The 9,121-nt window shown below is 31.9% G+C and overlaps 1 pseudogene; it reads right to left on the bottom strand.

Annotated features, from left to right (window-relative positions):
• Nucleotides 1–6,840: 6,840 nt before the first annotated feature.
• LOC149480567 (uncharacterized) lies at nt 6,841–8,389 on the bottom strand (annotated as a pseudogene).
• Between the last annotated feature and the right edge of the window lie 732 nt (nt 8,390–9,121).

Here is a 9,121-nt window from a genome sequence, read left to right as displayed (position 1 = left end):
AATATTTTTGTATTTTGTAAATAAGAAAATAGTATCATACTTTAATTTTAGTAGATGTTGCAAACTAACATTCATTAAACAACTTTTATCATATTACTTACATACTTAATGTGTTTTATTTTAAACACAAGATCTGATTTTTATAAAAATTGCCTTGATTTTCTTTAATAATATTAATACACGGTAGAATGATCATACATTGTACGAAAGTCAAAGGCCAAATAGATTGTTTTGTTCTTAGCGTAGTTTATTAGTAGGTCTACTGTCAATATAACAATTTACGATCAATACAATTCGATTTTGTCATCCATAGCTGTCACGTTAAAATGTACAACTTGGCAAAACAACGCGTGGTCCTAATTAATCAATCAGATATCTACTGAAAACTATTAATAATTGTGTTTTGACAAACAGTTACTATCATGTGAATGGTTACCGTATTATTGTGGTATTATTATTGGTATAAACCTAGCTGCAATATACCTATGAGAACCCTTTTGAAAATGATAGATGTGCGTGCGATAGGCCCTTAAATTATTTATAGTAATAAAATGCCTACATTCATGGTAATTGGTAGATATTAAAGGTTAGAAATCTTTGATGAAATAAAACTTTGATAAAATTATCACTTATTCTATGTTAATACTCCTTGCTATTGTTTCTTAATATTTATTAACTATCTTAATTGTTAGATAACAATAAATACCTACTCCGAACACTGAACAAAACTATTGATTAAAATAATCAAATAAATGTGATACATTATGCTCTAAACCGATAAACATTATCCGATTATGGTTATATTTTTGAAAGTTATGGCTATTAAATTATGCAAACATTAACATATATATACTGAAAAGTATTTTATGTAAGTAAGTATCACCTACACGCTATTATGAAAACAATGCAGTCCATCTTTAGATGGCCTTGGCCAATATTTAAAATAAAAACTTCTTAATGTTTAAATAGCTAAGGTTGAAATGGGCAAAAGAAAGGCAAATAGCACATACCAAAGCTATGCAAATGAGTATAAAAGTTTTGTAATTACTAACACGACTCACGAGCTTTCAGTCACTGTGACATTCTGTCGCTCTTAAAAATAGTTCAGACTATTATTCACTTTCAATTACAAGCAGATTTTACTTGTGGTGTGTTGTGCTAATTATTCTCAACATTTTAAACATATTTTTAATTTTAGTGAAAAAAAAAAACATCACGATTGTGACATTTTCTTTGTTGTTATACATCTAGAAATCATGTAAAGAAACGAATTCATTAATATATTATATTCGGGAGTATTTCAGTGTCTTGCTTATTAAAAAAAGGATCGTGTTCCGTATCAAAGAATAAAAAGTTTATAGACGATATAAATAACTTCTCGAAAGAGGTACGCTTTCCATAATATCTTTGTTCCACGTGAAAAAATCATCTTCACACCGCATTGCGTCAACATAACCCCACTAAGTTCTATGAAATATGCTCCGAGATTTTCGTACAACTTTGTTTTAATTAAATACTTGCGACGACGTAAGTCCACATATTACGCGTGTCCCCGTTAATGTTACATTCTGGTTACTACATATTTTCTATTATAAACTGTGGCTTCTGAAAGCCAAAATGAAGAATTTTTATGAAATAAAAACTAGTATTTTAAACTTTAAAAGATACAGTCTCTTTCGGTATGAATGTGTACAGTTTGTTATTTAAAATTGAGATGAGTTTTATACACCATGTTGGAAGATTATTTTTGTAAGAAAAAGTTTCATATTAGCCTGTAGATATACAAAACGGGACAATTATTTTTGTTGGTTCTGTGACGGTTTAATTACAGATGCATACTATAGTATTTACATAATAAGACAGAAACTCATAAAACGTCATATCATAATATAGCTATCCCCAAATATTATTAATTATTTAGACACCTCATAGAATAGTTAAGGTAAGTTAAATTAAACGTCAATTTTCAAAGAAGAGTTCTCAGAAATAGTACGAGTGAATGTCAATAATGAATCCTGCTTCAACGAAACGTAGCATGTAAAATAAGTGTACAACAACGGTGCACTTGATCGAAAAAGTGTCACGGACTGCTTTCGGCACTTGTGTATCGTGACTCGTAAATTGCATGAGAATTTCGTGCACTTTGAATTGATGAGAAAAATCTGAAATGCGAAAAGTTTTCACGTTACACCCCGGGCGCGGAGATGAACATCAAAAGCTGCGAACGGAGAGCCCGCGTAATTTGTTTCAGTATAGTCATTTAGTTTTCTGCTTTTTACAAGGCGAAATATTGGACTGTGAATTCTGACAAATAAAATCTGTCCAGGACACTCGGGAAATGCGACCGACGTACAACTTTATAAATATTTGAAAATGAACTCGACAACATAGAGCGAGCACAGCGTGTGTAATGCGCTATGAGTATATAGTAAATTCGTTTAATGTTTTTTATGATGTACAAATTTTGGTTTACATACATTGCAATCAAAGTTTGCTTTAGTTTGTTTTATAATTATAGGTTGTGGCGGTAGTGGGTGGGCTTTGGAACCGAGATTGTTGATTGTGTACGAAACATTCAATATTAATACCATTATTATTAGAAACATTCTTTGTTTTTATTAAAACCGATACTATAGTTGCATAAAACGTAGATCTATGAGTCATTAGCAGTGGTTCTCCACAACAACGAAAATATGGCGCATTTCTTTAAATTCTGTATTTAAAAGAGCATCTAAGTACGCTCATTAGTTTAATCAATAAACAATTAGATAAATTTATAGTGATCAAAACAATATCTCTGCAATACTCATTATTACCGTTTCCAATACTCCATTTTTAATGAAGGTAGGTGTAATAATATTTTGATTACCAAGCGGTGCATAATAAAATATACTTGCACAGATAATTATGGCATAAATTAAAATCTAACAAAGTTTACACTTCATACAGGAAATATAAAACATAACAATAATAGTATTATTCTACCAGCACATTAATGACGTTGCTGCATAAATCATAACGTGCAGCGCTCTATTGTAAGCAAATTTTTCATCACAGCAGCCTTGACTCGCGTGTTGATGCAATAAATATCTTCGCAATATTTATTTTATTAAAACTATTTTTATTTACTCTGCTTTATTTTTGAGATTACGACTTTTTTATTACGTACCCACATACTTTCAATTCCATATTTCTTTTAAGATCTCATTGACTCGTCAGTCGTCAAATGAACATCGCTTTATCTGATTTGATAAAGTATAGTTATTATTGAAGATTGAGTGAATAATATTACGAATTAATGAATGAAAGGTGTATGAGAGTTTTAATATCAAGAATAATGAAATTCCCATAAGTTGGCAGATATTTAATTCTAAATTCAGCTATTCAGCTGCAATACTTGTGCAAAAAGATAGAGCTTTTTCATATATTGTACTGTAAGTCATTAGATAGCATTCTTACGAGTGCTACACTACTTCTACGAAGCATTCATTTATCACGTACAGTCAGCAATGAAAGTAGATCTGTGGAAGACATGTTACTTCTAAACCAAAATAAATTTAACAGCTAAAATATGCGGATAACATCTGTTAGTAGTTATGAGTACATAAATGTTTATTCAGTATATCTTTAAGCTAACTTTTGTTGCTGACTGTACACGACATTGATATACCACCTGTCGTTGAAACGTAAGAAACTAGCAAGGTTCCAACATTTTATGAAAAAGTTACATTTGTCTCAAAACAAGTTCGTTTTAAATGAAACAATTATTTTAAAATATAATCTACATCATAAATTAAAATGAATGTAAACAATTTCCGTTTATTTTAACATTTCGTTATTTAATAACCAAGATCAAAATTCAATTTATACTAAATGTAATCCATGAAAGCACTTTTCTGTTAAATTTAAAAAAGTTTACAATCGAACACTCAGTGATATGTAAATAAAACACGCAAGGCGCTTGTAATCTCCGATTCGTGTAATATTTCACATCGTTCCCGAGAAACGTTCCACAGTGGGAGACAATAGAAGGTCGATGTATGTATCATGGCGATAGAATCTGCCTTGGCAGATGTTATCGTTGGAGATTTGGCTCATCGACAACTGTTATGCGGCTACAGTCGAGACTAAAATATTCGTACTGATGACAAATTTTAAATGTATTGTTTTACTCGACGTAATTATTTATTAAATGCCCAGACATAACCGATTCGCTTATGAATTACTCGTGTTTAATTATGTCTAATTCTATGTACGTTATTTTTGTCTCCTAAATTATACACGTGTATACATATGTATAGTATATAATATGTAGAGGTTTTTCTTCCGTTGTGATTTTTAATGAAATGAAGGCTACTTCTAGATGAGTTATAAATGTATACTACTTTGAATATTAATTCACTTACGATATAAAACTACATATTTAGTTACCACAGTTAACCTGAATATATGTATGTTGTATTACCAAAATATTTCAGAAAGCGGTATGTACTAATATAGTTTTAATTTTCAACTTTCTAAAATACTAACATGAAATACTATTGCATACAATAATAGAGCATGTAGATTGTAGAGCCTCGATGTACATATAATTTACGTTTTAAATATTCTGTTTACAATTTCTATATAGTACCTATTCATATTACAATCCTAAATCGACGCAACTAATTTAAAACAACCTACTTTCAGACATTAATGTAATATCTATGAAACTCGTATAATTTATTGAAAGATAAATCAAGTTGATCAAGAGAGACGCACTATTCCGTGATAACCTCCGTCCAAAACAAATTTCACTAGTAATTAGTTATTTATGTGCACCATAAACACGAGTTGTAGCTAATTTGCGTTAAGATGATTTACGCTTGGTTGGATTCTGAATAGTGCACAAAGTTTTATTGACCGTGAGTAACGATTACAGCTGAATCATTTAAATTATTCGCACCAATCAGTCTCCACCTATTTATTCGATGTAAACTGACTGAAGTAATCTATAAGCCGATGATAAAGTACGATTAACGAAAAAGCTCCGTCTTGCCTTTATTATAAGATTAATAATCCCTCTATCAAAACTGTATGTAAAAAATATGAAATGCGTTTTAACATCCCGCTATTTATATTTGTAATTATTTTGTAGTGGTAGTTGTTGTTGCATAATAATAACACATAATAATTTACTTATATTAGCTTTATGAACATTACCCCGGCGGACGTGAAACAAGCCAAAGCTTTAAACTTTACATGTAATATGGGGGTCTTCAAGAGGAAAGTGAACAGGTACATTCTAGGGAAGCGCGCTCCATCTTAGGCCACATCTCAGCTTACCATCAGGCGAGATCGTGGCCAAGCGCTCCCCTATTGCGGCGTAAAAAAACTTAATTTAAGAGTACTAATTGTTTTATCAACATTCCAATATTCTTTACATTACGTTAATATTCGCTTACGCTAAACATTATATTTAGTCTTAACGCGACAATAACATAGATCTTTCAAATTTTCATAAAGTAATACACATAGGTATACATATATAGTTCTGGCATAAATTATTTCTAAAATTTACTTACAACTTACAACCCCATATATAACTCTATTAAAGTACCCTTTTTCAACAACTCTTGTCACATTAAACATCGTCTACGGTTTGAACTTTATTAAAATATCGTAGCAGAAGATATGAAAGGAGTCGCGCTGTTCCAAAACCACAATCTTGCTTGACGTGTTCGCTAAATTTGCGTCATTATGACGTTTCTTACCGTAACGTATTATGACGTTTGCCAGACTATCTCGTACCTGAGTTTCATTAAATACGTAAGGACGAAATGATTTACTGCCTACGAAGAGTCTTATCAAAATTATAAAACGTACTATTAATAGCTAACGACTACATATTTTGAAAGATAATTATATTTTCCTTGTGTTTCTATGCTCAATTTATATGAGATGGTTCACATATTATCTAAGAGAAATTTGTGATTATTCTTTAATAATATTATAAGACGACACCACTAACAAATAAGAATAAGCTTTAGAACGACGAGTGAGCTTTTAGAAAGCAAGAAATATTATCTTACCCGCCTTAGAAGTTGTTTATAGTTTATCAATATGATGTTTTTTTTTAATTAAATGTCCTTACTTTAAATGTGTAATAATCACGAATCTATACATATATATAAAACTAAAAGATGACTGATATAGTGATCTATCAACGCACAGCCCAAACCACTGGACGTATCGGGGTGAAATTTGGCATGCAGGTAGATGTTAGGACGTAGGCATCCGCTAAGAAAGGATTTCCCGAAATTCTTGCGGGAACGGGGAAAAACGGGGATGCACGTACAAAGTCGTGGGCGGAAGCTAGTTATAATATATAATTGAAAGCTCCGACGCCTCGTTATTCCTATTTTTGCAAACTATTTTACACTCGATTCAAAATATATCTAATGTTGTTATCTTGTTGGTATAGTCAATAAAAACCCAGGTGCACGTTTTACAAGAAAAACTTTATTAAGATGAAAAATATACGTGTTACACGAGCAATGTCCGCAGAGAAGAGGAAGTACAAAACAAAATGTTGCCATTACATGAAAAGTGACCACAGATTATTGAAGGCGCAAATTTATTACAACACTCCTCCTAAATTAATGCCTTCAGAATGCAACAATTTTACAATTTTACAGAAATTTAACTTTTACTGTTAAAAACAAACACATTATAATTATTACACGGTGCACAAAAGTTTACATTTACTGCATAGCTCTCATTTAACGTTTGCTACAATACTCAACAATCTTAACTTCATACAAAACGAATAAAAGAAACAACTTAACATTTTCAAAAAAGAAAACTAATAACTTAACACTTGATATTTGTTAGAATTCTAACAGACAGTTTACAGAAACAGTTTTACCTTTTATACACAGAAATACATGAAATTAAAATAATTAAAATAATTTATAAACAAAGTTTACATTGGCTTATACAATATAAATAATCAAGTGTTACTGGTTACAATATTGAATTCCAATTTTGTCTCTCAGATAACTAAATTTTACTTTAGACAGTGGTTTGGTAAAGATATCAGCAAGTTGCTCATCGCTACATACATAGTTTAAATCTATAACTTTACTATAATATTTCTCTATAATAAAATGAAATTTAATATCTATATGCTTACATCTTTTATGAAAGTTAATTTTTTTTTATTACACTTATGGCACTTTGGTTGTCTAAGTTCAAACATACTGATTTTTGATTAAATTCACCTATATCACATAACAATTGCTTAACCCACATAGCCTCTTTGGTCGCAGCGCAGGCTGCCATGAATTCAGCCTCGGTAGTGGAGAGGGCAACTGTCTGCTGCCTTTGAGAAGCCCATGTGACTGCTCCTCCATTCCTCATAAAGACATATCCCGTGACTGAACGTCTAGTGCTGGGGTCGTTTGCATAATCGGCATCACTATAGCCAACGATTGTGTTAGGTTCAGACATTGGAGTGTAACATAGACCATAATCTTTAGTCTCTTTTAAATATTTAAAGATTTTCTTAACAGCGCTCCAATGGTCTTTGTCATAAGAATTTAAAAAACGGCTTACCAAACTCACAGCATATGAAATGTCAGGTCGGCTTACTGTAGCTAGATGCATCAATGAACCAACCGCCTCTCGATATGGAATGTTCTTTTCATTTTCCCCTTCTCCTTTTTCTAGTTTTAAATGTGGATCAACTGGAATGCTGTTGGGATTACAATTATATAAATTAAATTTGTTTAATAACTTTTCAATATAACTTGACTGATGTATGAAAATATACTTGTCACTTTTCTCTATTTCCATACCCACAAAGTTTCTGAGTGAGCAAGTTTTAATTTCAAATATTGATTGTAAATCATTAATCAACTCCTTTAATGTTGATTCATCTTTTGAAAATAATAATCCATCATCAACATACAGACATAGGTAACATTTTTCTCCATTGATAGTGCCAATATACACACATTGATCAGCTTTACTATTAACTAGTCCAAATTTCTTTAAAACAGTATCAAATTTAGAGTTCCAGCATCTGGAAGCCTGCTTTAAGCCATATAAAGATTTATTAAGCTTACATACCTTGTTTGCATCATAGGTTAAGCCCTCTGGTATGGTCATGTATATGTCTTCTTCAAGCTCACCATACAGGAATGCTGTTTTAACATCTAGCTGTATTATCTGAAGATTCTGTTGGACAGATTCTGAAAGTAAAATACGTATGGAATCATACCTGACTGTCGGAGAGAATGTTTCCTGGTAATCGATACCTTTTGTCTGTGAATATCCTTTGGCACAAAGCCTTGACTTAAATCGTGGACCTGTAGTTTCCTCTTTAATGCGAGATACCCATTTACAACCAATTATTTTCATATCAGGGGTTTTATCCACTAAAGTCCATGTGTTATTTTGTTGATGAGAATAAAGTTCTTCGTTAATTGACTTTATCCATTTAGCAGCATCAACAGAATTAATTGCTTTTTCATAATTATAAGAACTTCATAATCTGGTTGATCTCCATAGCACAGGTAAGAGCTTTCACTTTTATTTTTAATATTTAAACAGATATATTATCATCCGACGAGTCATATTCAATTTCTTCTACATTCTGAGTTTTATTTAAACTTTTATTTGTGGCTGATTCAATAGGCACATAATCTCTTTTCACTGTTGATTCTAAGAATATAGCGTCTCTGCTTTTAATTGATTTTCTTGTATTAGACGCTATAAATCTGTATCCAGTACACATCTCTTCTGGTGTTTTATAAGATAGCGATCTTGTCGGAGAGCGATTAACCAGGTACTCAGCTGTGTACGTTTGGACAACTGTTGGTCTGCGGACAGCTGTAATTGGTCTACGGACAGCTGTTGGTCTACGGACAGCTGTTGGTCTACGGACAGCTGTTGATCTACGGACATCTGTTGGTCTTCGGACAGATGTTGGTCTGCGGACAGCTGTTGGTCTACGGACAGCTGTTGATCTTCGGACAGCTGTTGGTCTGCGGACAGCTGTTGATCTACGGACATCTGTTGGTCTTCGGACAGATGTTGGTCTGCGGACATTACTCAGTGCAACACATATATTTTTCAT

Source organism: Colias philodice, chromosome 18 (assembly GCF_061535455.1).
Source record: "Colias philodice isolate Cphi_HAF_F1 chromosome 18, ilColPhil1 Martin Lab GWU primary, whole genome shotgun sequence".
Taxonomy (NCBI): Eukaryota; Metazoa; Arthropoda; class Insecta; order Lepidoptera; family Pieridae; genus Colias; species Colias philodice.
Note: the sequence above shows the minus strand (reverse complement) of the source record. Positions and strands in the feature narration are given on the sequence as shown.